This window comes from Dasypus novemcinctus, chromosome 15 (genome assembly GCF_030445035.2).
Source record: "Dasypus novemcinctus isolate mDasNov1 chromosome 15, mDasNov1.1.hap2, whole genome shotgun sequence".
NCBI lineage: Eukaryota > Metazoa > Chordata > Mammalia > Cingulata > Dasypodidae > Dasypus > Dasypus novemcinctus.
The window spans coordinates 104200700-104217625 of record NC_080687.1 but is presented as its reverse complement, the minus strand read 5'-3'; the positions used below and the strand labels follow the sequence as shown (position 1 = coordinate 104217625).

The 16926-nt window shown below is 40.1% G+C and overlaps 1 long non-coding RNA gene across 1 annotated transcript; it reads right to left on the bottom strand.

Annotated features, from left to right (window-relative positions):
• Positions 1 to 2465: 2465 nt before the first annotated feature.
• LOC139436555 (uncharacterized) lies at positions 2466 to 12361 on the bottom strand. The gene is made up of 2 exons (XR_011645891.1): positions 12278 to 12361; positions 2466 to 7796 (listed from the first exon to the last, which is right to left on the bottom strand). It is a non-coding gene; the product is annotated as an uncharacterized lncRNA (long non-coding RNA).
• Between the last annotated feature and the right edge of the window lie 4565 nt (positions 12362 to 16926).

Here is a 16926-nt window from a genome sequence, read left to right as displayed (position 1 = left end):
AAATGCATACATAAATTTCCTAGATATTGAATGGATTGCTTTTTGTACATAAACAATAAATATATAATAGTTGTGAACTTACAAAACAAACATATAACATCAAACATATAAAACATCTCACCCTACCACCAATAACTTGCATTGTTGTTAAGCCTTTTTAACTAATAATTAAAGAGCATTGTCAAAATATTATTACTAAACAAAGTATTTCCCCCTGGTCAATCTATTATTATTATCTTTATATGATTTATATATGAACATACATAAACAATTAAATGTATAGTAAAAGCTGTGAACTTATAAAACAAACATGCATAACATACGGGAGTCCCATGCATCAACCCTCCACCAACACCTTGCATTGTCAGAGACATTTGTTACAAACTATGAAAGAACACTGTCAAAAGCTTACTACTAATCATAGTTCTTATCTTACATTTGGTGTGGTTTTCCCCCAACCCACCCTATTTTTATTTTTTAAATATATTTTTTTGTGACAGAAGTTGTAAATATAAAACAATCATGCACATGTAAGAATTTCCAAACAACACCCCTCTATCAACACACCACAATGTTGTGTGTCATTTGGTACAGATAAAATAATATCATCTCATTATTGCCATGTCCATAGCATACATTTGGCTCACATTTTCCATACTGCCTCGGTATCAACACAGTACATCTTTTGCATTGATGCAAGAATATTATACTATTACTACTAACCACAGTCCATAGATCACTCCAGCTGTATTTTTTCCATGTTTCTCCACATTCCCAACACACTGCACTAGTGATATACAGTTGTTCTAGCTAACAAAGGACACTCTTGCATCTGTACTATCAACCACAATTCTCACCCACCTCTTGATTTACTGTGTTATCCAGTTCCTAGATTATTCTCAACCATTCTGTTAATTGGCATTTATATAACTAGACTACCATTTTCAGTCACATCCCCATTTATAAACTAGCTGTTACTCATTGTGTGTTACCATCCACTCTATACGTTTCCACACTCTTAGAGTAAAACTAATTAAAACTTCTACATACATTAACCATCAGTAGTCCACTCACTCCTTCTCTTATCTCCTTTAAGAATCCACCATCTACCAAGTCTTGAAGATATTTTCCAATAATTTCTTTTAGAAGTTTTATGGTTCTTGCTTTTATTTTTAGTTTTTTGATATATTTTGAGTTAATATTTGGATAAGGTGTGAGATAGGGGTCCTCTTTCCTTTTTTCAGCTATGGATATCCAATTCTTTCAGCACCATTTGTTGAATGGATTGTTCTGCCCATGCTGTGTGACCTTGACAGGCTAGTCAAAAATCACTTGACCATACCTGTGAGGGTCTGTTTCTGAATCATAAATTTGGTCACATTGGTCTATTGTGTCTGTCTTTAGGCCAGAACCATGATGTTTTTACCACTATAGGTAGGTATTATGATTTAAAGTCTGGAGATGAGGGTTCATTTTTCCTTTTTATGATGTTTCTGGCTATTCAGGACTCCTTACCCTTCCAAATAAATTTAATGATCATGTTTTCAATTTTTTCTTTAATGCTGGTGGAATTTTTTTTATCAGGATTGCACTAAATCTGTATATCAATTTGAGTAAAATTGACATATTAATGATATTTAGTCTTCCAATCCATGGGCATGGAATGTTCTTCCAGTTATTTAGGGCTTTTTAAAATTTGTTTTAACATTGGGTTGCAGTTTTCTGAATAAAAGTGCTTTACATCATTGGTTAAGTTTATTCCTATTTGAGTTTTGTCTGTCATATTTTATTTTCACCACTCTTTTGACACTTTTAGTTACTTTTATTGGTATAATCTTCATTTCTAGACTCTCTTCCAGGCTTCTCTCTCCTGTCTTTTTTTTTTTTTTTTTTTTCAGGCTCTAACACACCCTTTAGTATTTCCTGAAATTCTGGTCTCTTCCTGAGAAATTCTCTCAGTTTCTGTTTATCTGTGAACATTCTAATATTACCCTCATTTTTGAAAGTCAGTCTTGCTGGATATAAGATTCTTGGCTGCAAGTTTTTCTCTTGTAGTATTTTAAATATATCAGATCACTGTCTTCTTGCCTCCACAGTTTCTGGTGAGAAGTCAGCACTTAATCTTGTTGGATATCCTTTATATGCTATGCATTGCTTTTCTCGTACTGCTCTCAAAATTCTCTTTTTGTCTTTGGCATTTGACATTCTGATGAGTATGTGTCTTGGAGTTGGTCTATTTGGATTTTTTTGGATGGGAGAACGTTGATCTTCTTGTACAGGGCTATTTAAGTCTTTCAATAGGGTTGGGAAATTTTCTACCATTATTTCTTTAAATATTCCTTCTGCCCCTTTTCTCTTCTTTTCTCCTTCTGGGACACCCATGACACGTATGTTTGCATGCCTTCTGCTGTCATTTATTCCTCTGAGACCTTGTTCAATGTTTCTATTCTTTTCTTCATCTGTTCTTTTGTATGTTCCCTTTCAGAGGCCATTTCTTCAAGCTCACCAATCCTTTCTTCTGCCTCCTCAAATCTGCTATTATATGATTCCAATGTTTTTTTAAAATTTCATTCCCATAAGATCTGCTATTTTTCTATGTATGTGTTCAAGTTGTTCTTTGTGCTCATCCAATGTCTTCTTAATATCCTTAATCACTTTAGCCATCTCATTGAATTTATTAAGGAGATTTGTTTGAACATCTATAATTAGTTGTCTCAACTCCTTTATTTCATCTGGAGGCTTATCTTGTTCCTTTAACTGGGCCATAGCTTCTTGTTTCTTGGTGTGGATTGTAATTTTTTGTTGGTGCCTTCATATCTGGCTTACTAGAGTATTCTGGGTGCAGTTTTTCTCTTTAGTTTAGGGCTTCCTATAGTTTCTCCTTTGTTGGTTGTGCAGTAGGAGCCAAGCATGTAGTTGGTGCTGTAAGCTGTGGAGGCTCAAGCTGCCCTCATTGCATGAGGGACCAATGAAGCTTCTTCCAACTTTCTCCTTTGCAAGGGGTAGGGACAGAGTCACAACTGTGTGGAATAATCCACATGCAGACCTAGACTGTAGTTGCCCTGAGAGACTTCACATCCCGTTCTCCTCTGCCTGGGGCAGGGATGGAGCTGGAAGTGTGGGCAGCAATCTATGCAGTGTGGGTCCTAAGATGACTGCAGTTGCCCTGGTAGACTTCTGATTTTCAGTATATGCCAGCCAAAGTTACCTGCAGTTACCTGTATAGGCTGGTGCAGGGCTCCCCAGCCTCCTCCATACCAGAGGCAAGGCTGAAGCCTAGGCTAGGGCTGCAGGCTGATCTGCATGAAAGAAAATGGTTCCTGCCAACACTGAGAGTTTCAGTCCACCCAGCTTCCTCTCAGGCTGGGGGCAGAGTCAGAATGGTGGCTACTGGCTTCTTTCTGACTTGGACTGGTTCTCACCTCAGCTGTTCCCAGGGTTATCTCTTAGCCAGCCAAGCATCCCAATCCATAGCTGAAAGCAGCAGCCAACCATCTCCTCCTCCCCTGTTCCTGGGAAATGGAGCTTCCAGTTCCCATCACAGAGCAGCTCCTGTGGCGACTCATGCCGCCAGAGTAGGATGATCACCAGGTTCCGTGGCTTGGCAGGTAATTTCCCAGAGAGGCTGGCACAGGTCCCCACATCTTCCTCCCTGCTGGAGGTAGCACTGGGGCCTAGGCTAGACCTGCAATATGATCTGGATGGGAAGGAGCCAGTTCCCCCCAGCACTGGATCCTCAGTCCTCCCTGCTTCCCCTCATGCCAGGCATGGAGTTAAGATGGTAGCTCCTGGCCACTTTCTGACCTGGACAGGCTCAAACTTTAGCTGTTTTCAGGATTATACTCTTGCCCACTGAGTTTCCTCATCATAGCTGAAATTGGTGCCCAACCATCTCTTCCTCTCCTGTTTTGGGAAAGTGGAGCTTTCATTTCCAGCCACAGAACAGCTCCTGTGGTGGCTTGTGCCTCCAGTGGAGGATGGGCACTGGCCTCCTTGGTGTGGAGCACTCTACTTATGAGTTTTCTTGTAGACGGGCAGTCTCCTCCTTCTATTCCCCTAAGGATGTTGCAGTATGCTCTTCTGGCCTCCTGGAACCCCCAAGCAGGTTCTTCAGCCAGCTTCAGAGCTCTCTGGGTATTTACTAACTGCCCTGTAGCAGGATCTGACTCTAGGAGCACCTTATTCTGTCGCCATCTTGCTGGATTTTCTTGAAAACAATTTTTAACAGAGTATACAACACTTTTTAGAAAGTTAAGATTTTAAAATACCTTTCTGAAAAATAAGAAGATTGATCTGAATATATCTAATTTCAAATTCAAATTATTTTCATTTAAACATGTTTGACATTTCTGGAGGTTGAATAGAGTTTTTCCATTTGTGAAGTGGTTTACTTTTTGTTAAATCTGTACAATAAGCATTACTTATCAACCTTTTTAATCTTTTAATGTTATAACCACGAGTCTATTTTCCATCATTTAGCATATATTGAGCACCCATTCTGTGGGTGATACTAGGCTGTGTGGGGCACTACAAGTTTTTATTTCCCTGGATCAAAAAGAGTGATGCCAAAACTTAAAGTGAACTCTTCATGACCATGGATGTGGAAGTACTTACTTAGATATGACAGAAAAAGCACAAACAACAAAAGAAAATCACGGATAAAGTGGACCTCTTCAAAATTAAAAACTTTTGCAAGAGCAAAAGACATTATCAAGACAGTTAAAAGCATCTACAGAATGGAACAAAATATTTACAAAACCTATATCTGATAAGAGTTTAACAGCCAGAATATACAAAGAAATAGCAAAACTCAATGAAAAGAAAAACAATCCTTTTGCAAAATGGGCAAAGATCTTGAAAACAATTTCTTCAAAGAAGATATACAAATGACCAATAATCAAATGGCATATGAAAACTTCTTCAAAATTACTAGTCATAAATTGAAATGCAAATCAAAGCCACTTCAGATACTGCTTCACACATACTAGGATGGCTTATTAATTTAAAAACAGAATATAGCAAGTTGGTCAAGGATCTAGAAAAATGGTAACTTAGGAATTTAATCATGTGAATCATATGAATCAATTGTGAATCATGTTCTCCACAAACGATATGTTCAAGTATTAATCCTGTTTCCTGTGGGTATGTACCTATTCATAAATAGGACATTTGAAAAATATTATTACTTAAGATGTGGCCAAACTGCAGGAGGACAGTCCTTGATCCAAACTGACTTAAGTTCTTCACAAAGTAAATTAGACAGGGAAGTAAGATAGCAGAAGAGGCCTGAAATAAAGGAAACTACAGAGAGAGCAATCTCCACCTGATGGAAGACTGCCACCAACAGAAATCTACAAACTTTGGAGAAAATGCGTCCTTGTGGACACCTTGATTTTAGACTTCTAGCTTCCAAAACTGTGACTCAATATATGAGCTATTTATGGCAAACCAGTATGTGGTATTTTCAGAGCAACCCTGGTGAACTAACATACTCTGCAACCCTCCCAGCAGTAAGATCTGTTGGGTGGTTTTTCCACTAAGGCACAGGGCACTGGGTACTGCATCTCCAACATTGATGTTCTCAGAAGACACGGGGATATTGTTAAACATACATTTGTGTTAGGGGATTGCTATATGGGACCCCTATATTTTCAGTGTAATTTTTCTGTAAACCTAAAACTTCTCTAAAAAGAAAGTTTATTATTGTAAATTTAAAAAGAAACAAGTGATGTAAATGCTGATTTAGAAAATCTGGATGGGGAATGAGACTTTGCATTTCCAATAAGCTCATGGATGATGCTCACGCTTCTGGCCAAGGACCACCCTTTGGGCAGCAAATACCTATAGAAGCTGGTTGATTTTTCTGGTTCACGGCATTGACATCAGCCTCCAAAGTCACCTAGCCAGTGGGGGAGTGGGACACTTCTTCTCAAACTCTGCTTTCCTAAGTTGGCTAGGCAATGGTTCTCAGCCTTTTTACATTTGCCACATTTTTGAAGTGTTACACAGATGTCTTCTTTAGGGAATGAGTTGCAGGTTATGACAAGAATGAAGTGGACTTCACATAACAACAGGCACAATGTGGGACAACCAGGGAGCTTACGGCTTGTTTTCATTGGGTAGCAGCTACTGTGAGCTTACTGTGGTTTGGATTTTAGAATTTTAAAGGAAGCCAGAAATTTGTATTTATATTGCATTTCTCAATTTTGAAATGTTTATGTGTGGTTAATTCAATTTAGTTTTAAAATGCTGTGAGGCCAACGTACTTCTTATTCTCTAGATATATTCTATATCTTGATTTGTATGTTATTTTGATGTATACATTTACAAAAACATTCATCATCTAGCTGTATTTATAAGTTACAATTCATCAGAATCTACAATTAAGATTTGTATATTTTCCTGCATGCAGAGCATGCCACAATTAAAATTTGAGAAAAAATCCTTGCTTGGGAATGAGACACACCAACCAAAAGGTAATTGTTGCCTCTGGAAGTGGAGACAGAGAGGAATTGGGTTAGCATTATCTGTATCGTTAACATTTTTGCTTTGAAGAAAGAGGGGGCAGGATCACTTGTGGGAAAATATTTCAGTTCAATGGTACATATGTGTCTGCCTTATTATAGTCTGCAGAATTTCTTTTGTTCCATCTATATTGCTAAGTAACCTAAGAAATAAGATTTTAGAATAAAAATAGGTAATTTACCTAATAATGGCACATCCAAATCTGCTGTTTTTTTGCATTGAAAGTAGGATCTGTCCTCCCCCTAATCTGATACGAGCATGTTTAACTCATAGGTTCTATGGAATAATAATACTAATACTTCTTTAATTTTACTGTGTAGTCTAAAGTGTGATACTCAATTTTGCAATGTTATTGCATAGCCACTAATCCATTCAATCAATTATCCAACAAAGAACAGATAAAAACCTGATTCTTAGAGTGGTTTAACTCACAATGGAAAACTTGATGCTCAATGAAGACTTAGAAAACAGTGGTGCAGATCTGAATTAATCACTTTCCTAGACTGAGATTATCTATATTTCAGTTCAGGCTGGCTACACTAAAAACTGAGTCTTCTGCAAAACTATGTGCTCCTGCAAATCTTGATCAGGAAGTTAAGACTGCAAACCAATAAATAACTTCATTGTTTGCTTCAGGAAATTCTTATAGCTCATTATATCTGTACACTCATTAGGTTCATCTGAACAGACATTTTTATGAAGAAAAGAGTTTGCTCATTAAGACTTTCCATTCTCAGGGTACCAGTTTTAAGTGCTGATTTCAAAATATTTGACTCCTTTGTCCTTCAATATCAGCAAATTATGCTGTCAATATTATCCAATCAAAAACAGTTCTCTACTTTGAACCTCCTCTGTATATACAATTTAAGACATTCATGAACAAAATGAGGCATAGCATTGTGCTACATAACATCTCTTTTTATTTAAGTTCCCTATACAATTGTCTAAAGAGAATGCTAATTGGTTGCCCATTTTGTGAAAAGAGCACATAGAATCTTTCAGATAATTGGAACTGGATGGGGTAAGAAGTCATCCACAAACATTAGTTAGGTTGCTTGATTGTAATCATTGTTGTTGTCAGATTTACTATTCATAGAACCTTGAAAGCTTCTGCACAGCCACCGGATGACAGTTCATGTATCAGAAGCAGACTGAAAGTCTTGAAAAAAGCATAATGGAATCCCTTGAAAATGCCACTTGAAGCCAAGATGGTAGTATAGACTGAATATCTAATAATATACATTTCCTCTGTGAGTTCATCCTGTCACCACCTGAAAAGGGAAAATTAAGAAAGTATTTAAAAAGAAAAAAATTCCATATATTTAAGAACTTTCCTAAAAATTGTAAAATCAGACCATTACTTTTCATCAAAAGTCCTAACCAGCAGAAGCAAATAGAATTTGTTTAATGCCAGGATCCAAAATTGTTGAAAGACCTAACTGAAAGCTCCTTTGCTGAAAAAAAAGCAATAGGACTTGTTTTAACGCACTGGGATTAATCTCTGGAATCAATCCATTTTATCAAGGAAGGTGTTAATTAGCATGATCACCATATATAACTCAAATATCTCAGGAACTTTTCTCCCATTAACCATCATTCAGTAAATTTCTCCACTGGCAAGTGTTTTCTTGCCTGATAAGTTTAGAAATATATTTTTTAAATAAAATTTTATTGATGTATATCATTCATACCTGTACATCCATAAACAATAAGTGTATAGTAAAAGTTGTGAAATTACTAAACAAATATGCATATCATCATACAGGATTCCCATATACCACCTTACCATCAACACTTTGATTTGTTTTTACACATTTTTTAAAAACTATGAAAGACTGTTGTCAAAATATCGATACTAACTATAGCCCATACTTTGCATTTGGTATTTTTTTCTCCCAATCTACCTACTGATTAACAACTTGTAGTAGGAAATATTTGGTATATTTCATGAGAGAATTTCTCATATTTGTTCTGTTAACCACAGCCCATCTTCCACCAGTAAATTCCCATTATTATATAGTCCCATGCTTTGTACAATCCATTAAAAACTTTTAAGATTCACAGAAACCTTTGGGTTCCTTTAGCCTGATGAAAAGCAATTAAATAACACTTGTACCCTTTCCAATTTTTTGACCCTACCAAGGATCAGAATAATAGGAAGAGGATTTGTTCTGACTTAACAAATCTGAAAAATGGATATGAAAATGGGAATGCTACAACTTCCTTAGAGTTTTAAAATCCTTTGTAGTTTTTGGCAATACTTTCTCTTGTTGCATAATTCTCTATTTTATACCCCCCAAGATAGCTGAGAGAAGTAATTATTTTCCAGGTGGAACAAGTTCTTTGTCCTCCTCAAGAGAAATGAAAACCCACGTGAATATATTGTTCTCAAGCCAGTTGGGAATGGGGAGTTCTCCTCATACTTTCTATTTACATTGCCATATTGGGTGTGAAAATTGATTTTCACCAAAAGATTATACTAGAAAGCCAGGAGGAAAAGAGGGAAGGAAAGGCCAGAAGAAAAGCAGAAGTGTAATAGATGGAAAGGGGAACAGGGAGATTTATAATACTCCATTAATCTGCAATGGAATAGCATGAAAATGTAAGGTCTGAGTTTCTTCCTTCTCTCTTTAAACTTTCTTAAGTTTTATTTTTTCTTGTTTTTTTTTATGAAGATACATAGATCACAAAAAATGTTACATTACAAAATATGAGGTTCCCATATACCCCACCCCCTCTCCCCACTCCTCCCACATCAGCAACCCCTTTCATCATCATTGTGGCACATTCATTGCATTTGGTGAATACATTTTGGAGCACTGCGGCACCACATGGATTATAGATTAGAGTGTAGTTTACTGGCAGGATATATAATGTCCAGTATCTTTCCCTGCATGTAGGACAACTCCAAGTCCCAAAAATGCCCCCATATCACATCTCTCCTTCCATCTCTCTGCCCTCAGCAACTACCATGGTCATTTTCTCCACATCAATGCTACAATTTCTTCCATTACTAGTCACAATAGTTCTATAGTAGAATATCAGTAAATCCACTCTAATCCATATTTTATTCCTCCATCCTGTGGACCCTGGGATGGTGATGTCCACTCCACCTCTATATCAAGATGGGACTTAGATCCCACAAGGTTGATGGATGTGAATCTCCTGCTTGGAGTCGTAGGCACTCTCAGTTCCCTGGTGTGGTGGTTGACCATCTTCACCTCCCTGTTAGCTGACCTGGGTAAGTCCAATGAACCGGAGAGTAGGTGTTGCAACTCTGCTGAGGTTCAGGTCCCAGCTGGCACATGGCCAATCCAAAGAGTCAAGTTTCCTGAGTATATACCAACTCCAGCACCAATCACAGGTTCAGTAAAAGTGATGGAAGAAACATGTGTAGAAAGGTCACAACTAAGTCCAACTCCATCACACTCAGGAACACAAGTTACAAAGTGGGGCCCACTAACAAGGCACTGAACTCCAGAGCCATCTGCCATGACCATAGATTTTGCTTGTCTCTGTTGCCCTCAGGAGCACCAGTACCTGGGGTTGGATCTACTTTGGCTGTCTCTCGGATCCTGCTGAGGCATGCATAAGTGTGACCCCTCTGATGACCTCCCAACTCTTTTTTTTTTTTATTGACTTTGTAATAATATTACATTAAAAATATACATGTGAGGTCCCATTCAACCCCACCCCCCCACCCCACCTCTCCCCCCCCCCCAGCAACACTCGTTCCCATCATCATGACACATCCATTGGATTTGGTAAGTACATCTTTGGGCACCTCTGCACCTCATAGTCAATGGTCCACATCATGGCCCACACTCTCTCCCATTCCATCCAGTGGGCCCTGCGAGGATTTACAATGTCCGGTGATCGCCTCTGAAGCACCATCCAGGGCAGCTCCATGTCCCAAAGCCTCCACCTCTCATCTCTTCCTGCCTTTCCCCACACCCATCAGCCACCATGTCCACTTTTCCCAATCCAATGCCACCTCTTCTATGTGGACATTGGATTGGTTGTGTCCATTGCACCTCTATGTCAAGAGGAGGCTCAGATTCCACATGGATGCTGGATGCAATCCTCCCACTCTCAGTTGCAATCACTCTAGGCTCCATGGTGTGGTGGTTGTCCTTCTTCAACTCCATCTTAGCTGAGTGTGGTAAGTCCAATAAATCATATTGTAGGTGCTGGAGTCTGTTGAGGCTCAGGACCTGGCTATCACATTGTCAGTCCAGAGATTCAAATCCCCTAAATATATCTTAAACCCCAACGTTAACTGCACCTCCAGCACATTAGCATGAAAGTCTTATGAAGGAAGATCCCATCTGAGTCCAGATTCATCACACATAAACACCAGTTCCAAAAAGGGGCCATCTGACCTGGTAGTTAACCCCATCGGCCATGACCATAACTCCCATGGGTCTCTTTAGCCCTCGAAGGAACCGATATCTGGGGGTTGTATCTGCTTTATCTGTCTCTCTGACTCTGCTCAGTTGTGCATGAGGGCAATCCTTCTGCCAGCCTCCAGACTCTTTTTTAGAAACTCGTAGCCATATAAACTCATTTGTCTTTACAATTTCCCCCTTTTATTCAAGGTCTTTTTCTAACTGCATCACCAGTTTATGATTGGTAATAATCCCTTGGTGCCAGGTAGGCAGATCCCCAGGAGTCATATCCCATGCTGGGGGTAGGTAATTCGTTAACATGCTGAATTTGGCTTAAAGATTGGCCACATTTGAGCAACAAGGAAGCTTTCAGGAGATAACTCTTAGGCACCCTGCTCTAGGCCTAGTTGAAATTTCAGGCACATAGACTCATAAGCATAGTAACTGGATCTAGATCATATCTTTATGAAAATTGTTATGAACTAAGTGTATTCAAGTTGAAAAACAAAAATGTTATGGAGAGTGACCTTTTCAATTCAATGCAGGGAAATATATTTACACAAGTTTTTAGGTCACATGTACAGATGTAAGTTATATTATATTAAAATAAAATTAAATATTGATGTGGATTGAAATTTAGGCCCATAATTAAAGGACCAGATCTTCATAATGTCATACATAACCATTTATTTCTTAAAAATGTGTGAGAAATAACAGGTGTGAGAAGGAAATAATGAGAAATATAACTGTACCCAGCATCAAAACTTCAGTTTCTCAAAATGGGTCATTCAACCTGTAATTTTAAAAATAACAACAAACTCAGTCAAAGGAGTTACAAGATGGTTCCTCCCAAGGAATAGAAAATTCTTTTACCATGCAAATAAGTAGGTTTCCACTATTACTTTCTCAGTTCTCATTTTTGTAAACATGTTTATTTTTTCTTTCTCACTTTCAAGCGAATTACAATTTAGTTTTTTTCTATCACTGGCTTAGATTATCATTTCTTTAGATTTCATTTTTAATTTTTAAGTACATAAATTGCTTTCATTGATAAGAACCCCATTTTCCAGGACTGCTATAGCAAACTCCACACACTGTTTAACTTACAACCATAATTTATCACCTCAAATTTTGGAAGATAGAAGACCAAAATCAAGGGTCTTGTATCTCTGCTTCTTTCATGTAGTGAATTCTCCCTCCTTGTGTATGCTTTTTGATTTTTCACTGAATTCTGCTTTCTGTTGACTTTGACTGGCTTTTTTCTACTTATAAGGACTCCAGTGATAAGAATTAAGTCTCACCATGACTAATCTGCCTATTCTAAATGTGATTTTACAAGATCCTATTGAAAAATGAGTTCATACCTTATATAATGATAATACTTTCAAAAGAACTATTTCCAAATGGGTTCACTACTCCAGGAAAACAGATGAAGACTTGGCTGTGTCCTGATGTGAGACACGATTCAATTCTGACCATCTGTCCGTGGTTCCAAAATGACATGTTCCCAAAAGCATATTCACCTTGCCCCCATATCCCAAGAAAGCTCTAGAGAAAGCTAAGCAGTGTACTGTGAGGAGGGCTATGGGACCACCTGTTTGGAGGGCCTGGAATAGCATATTGAGGTGACACTTATATTGCAACCAGAATTACAAGAGGAAGACAACTCTGCCCACAGTGTGGGAAAAGGAACCTGGGAAAAAGCACAGCAGGGTAAGAGTCAGAGCCAGAGGGAGTTTGGCCAGAAAGAAGGCTAGGAAGGCAGCTGCTGTGTGCAGAGCCTCAACCGAGGCTCTGCTGGGGGAAAGCTGCTTCCCAGCTCTGTTCTTTTGATCTGCAGTTCACTCACAAGAAAGACAGTTCACTCTTGTAAGTGACAGTTCACCCACAAGAAAGAGCAAAGACAGAAAAGCATTTAGTGAATGTTAAGACATTCAGGAAGGATGTCCTGACATTTAGCCATACTATTTTGTTTAGCAGCAAGTCACTAAGCTGAGACTCAGTCCAAGGGAGATTATCTGAGCCTGCTTGTACCTGGAAGCAGAGATGTCAGAGACTCAGGGCACAGGCAGCCCACCACAGAGATTGAGAGGAGGCACTTGCATCTGACTCTAAATACAATGGGAAGTCTCTCAAGGATGTGTGGCACAGCAACAATGGCTGAATTTCATCTCATTTCAGCCTCATTATGGAACAGACTGAGGCAGCAATCCAGAAATGAAAGTGAGTTTCCTAATATCACACAGACTTACTTAGTCCTGTTTTGAAATTTATTGGATGTTACTTCCATCCCCTTCCTGTTTATTCTATACCTGTCTGTGTATTAGCTACATGGGAAACAAGACTATGGGATTTGCAGTGTTCTCCCCACAGACTTGATGATATCCCCAGGAACCAGACCCTAGAAATGTGTCCCACTGTGTGGGTGAGGAGACAGGGGAGGTCTCCTTGACTAGGCTAGTGCCACAAAACTGAAAAGAATGAGTAGCCAGGTCTGAGCCAGGCTTGTTCTCCTCATAGCTGGGGCCTGAGCTGCACACAGGCCTTCCCAGGTTGCTATGGGGAGGGACATGTTGGCAGAACCGTGTCCAATAAATAAGGTGATCTAGGTGAGGATAGACAGACAAACATGCAGAGGAACTTTTGTGGAGTTCTTACAGTTGAGGAGACCGAGGTACGGGGACCTAAGGATGTGACCTCATTTCCTTGGTGAGAGGCTCCAACAGAATGTGGAACTCTGGTAACCAAGTACCCAGATTCCACAGGCAGCCCCTTCCCAATTCACTTGTCAGGAATACCCAAGAGGGAATAATGTTCTCCTGCTGTATTCCTAGCTCATGAGGCTCCAGCTTCAACCAAGCAGGAATGAGTTCCCTTTTCATTGCTTTCAACATTGGTTAAGGCCTCAGCTATGAGGCTCCTGGTCTTCAACCAAAATGTACCCAAAAGTAATGTGGGGTGGCCCAGGGACAGCCAAGTCAGCACTTGCCCCTACTGTGCTCCTGCCTGGGCAGCCCCACATCCCCTCCGCCTCCTAGGGAATGGGAGTCATGTGCACTGGGACCACCCAGGAAGGAGCAGGTGTCAGGGATGGAACCCATTAGGTCCTTCCTTGTCACCTTCCCGGTCTTGGCTGGAAGGGTGGGAAGGTGCTACTTGGTGTGGCACCCATGTGTACCAGTGTTAATCCTGAACCCTTAGCTGTCACCTCCTCTCCACTTAGCTGTCACTCACCTCTTGGGCTAGGTGCTGAATCCTAGCCCAAGTGAGTTGCAGCTTCCCTGATTGCCAGGCACTGTCTTCACAGAGCTCCTTGCAGGTAGTCAACAAGGAGCTGGAGGATGGTCTCATCTACACCATCTCTCTAAAGAAGGTGCAGGCCCATCATGGCCCCAGTCAGAGCCTATGCTGGTTCCAGGTGGGAGCAGGTGCCAATAGGGGTCTTGAAACCATAGGGGAGCATCTTGGGGCCTGTATCCCAACCTGGATGCTCCCACACTCCCTTTCCCAGGTCTTTATTGCCAGAGTGGCCCAATATCCCTCTTCCTGAGGAACCTGGGTCCCCACCAATCACCCACCACACAGCCATTCCATAGACCAGGGGGCAGGTCACTTCAAACAGTTAAAGGAATAGCAGAGAGGAGTCTCTTCCATGGATTTCACTTCGGGGTAGGCCGAAGGGTGGGCTCATTTCAGATATGTGTGCATTTTACTGCAGTATTTCTGTTTCCACTCTCTAACCGCAGGTCTCCAGGCAGCAGTCTTTATGACTGTCCTTCCACAATTACTCCACACCATACTGCTCCTCTCATTTAGGAGGGTTCTTGCCATCTCCCATAATTGTCCCCTTGACTTTCCCAGGACAGGAGCTGAGCCCTGACTCAATTGCCCAATATTCCAAAAGGGAGGAACCTTAGAGCAGCAATTCAGCCTTTGGTGTTGCTGGACCTTGTACAGTCTTTCCCTGTGGAAATTAATGGAAAACCAATGAGCTATTTTCAATATCTGTATGAAAGAAACAACTGTCAGCTTGAACTAAAAGGAACAGGGAGAAGAGGTTAAAGGAAAAATGGCTTTAAGAGGAAAATCATTGAAGCTGGGGTCTGGACCTAAGGCATGTTCTCAGGCCAAGAGTAGGACCCCACCCATGTATGCATAAAGAATGTATTTGCCCTGGCATTTCAAGAGAGTAGACCTTCCAAAACTCCATTGTTCAAGGAGAGTTTGACCACCCCAGGCTACGTACCTGAATATTAGAAAGAGTTAGATAGACACCCCAGTGTTCTGAGATGGCTGGACCTGTATGCCAGAGATGAGGGACAATTTGGTCACCACTCCTCTGTACTAAAGGGGCTGGGACTGTGCCACAGATATTGGCAAATGTGTGGTTATCAACCCAGTGTTTGTGGAGACTGAGGTCTGAAGCTCAGATCCCACTCAGGTACTGAATGAGGGCAGAAAAGAGAAGATAGCCTTTGGGAAAACTGTGGATGGGGTAGGCCCCCAGAAGGCCTGAGGAGAAGAAACCATCTTTCTTTAGATGATTCTCAGACTTTGAAATTTAATGGCATATACCCTGCAAGATTCTGGAACTGTTTTGGAATCATGACACCTGTTTTCCTTCCAATTTCTCCTTATGTTAATACAAATGTTTATCCTATGACTGTCCCTCCTTTGTATGCTGGAAGCAGATAACTTGTTTTCTAAGTTTCATAGGTCTACAGCCAAAGAAGAATTTTGACCCAAGAAAGACATCATACCTAAAACTTATTTATATGAGATTTTGTACTTAGCATTGCTACTGAAGTTTTTAAAGCTTTTTGAAATATTGTGATGAAAAGAATATATTTGCATATGGAAAGAACATACATTTTGGGGCATGTTCTACTCTCTCTTTTGTTGATGCCAGCAAATAAAGTTCTTAAACTAAGTCACTCCTGTACTTGTAAACAGGGCCTTTTGTTTAAATTCTGTTATGGAGCCTTGATTGGCTTACTTGGAATTCGATGACTTTTGATTAGACTGTCCATCAGATATGACTCAGGTTGGGTTTTCATACTCTTGATGGTATTTTAAAAATATATATGTACCAAATATACTTAGATTACACAAAATCCTATGCAAAAAATATAGGGGATTCCCACATGCCTCACTCCCCACTCCTCCCAACTTTCCCCATATTAACAAATTCTTTCATTAGTGTGGTACATTCATTGCAATTGATGAACACACTTTGGAGCATTACCACTAAGCATGGATTATAGTTTACATTGTAGTTTACACTCTTTCCCACTCAATTCTTTAGGTTATGGCAGGATATCTAATGGCCTGTATCTGTCATTGCAATGTCATTCAGGACAATTCCAAGTCCCAAAAAATGCCCCATATTACACCTCTTTTTCCCTCTTCTTGACCTCAGCACTTCCAGTAGCCAGTGTCTCCACATCAATGATATAACTTCTTCCAGTGCTAGAATCACAATAAGTCTATAATACCAGTGAGTCCACTCTAGTCCATATTTTATTCCACAATCCTGAGGACTCAATCCCATATGGCTGATGGATGGGACTCTTTTTTTGATTGCAGTTGTAGACTCTCTTGGTTCATTATGTAGTGGTTGTCCATCCTCACCTCCTTGTTAGTTGTCCTGGGTGAGTCCAATGACCTGGAGAGTAGGTGTTGCAACTCCACTGAGGCTCAGGGCCCAGGTGGCACATGGACAGCACAAAGCTTCAAGTCTTTTGGATGTACACTTACCAACTCCAGCATCAACTATAGGTTCAAACAGAAGGAACAGAACAGGCATGTGTAGAGAAGTCACAACTGAGTACACCTCTGTCACACTCAATAGCACAAACTCCAAAGTGGGATCTGCTGGCAAGGCATCAAACTCTGGAGCTATCTGCCCTGACCATAGGACCTAGATGTCTCCAGAGCCCTCAGGAGCCCCACTATTTGAGGTAGCATCTACTTTGGCAGTCTATGAGATCCTGCTAAGGCATGTATAAGCATT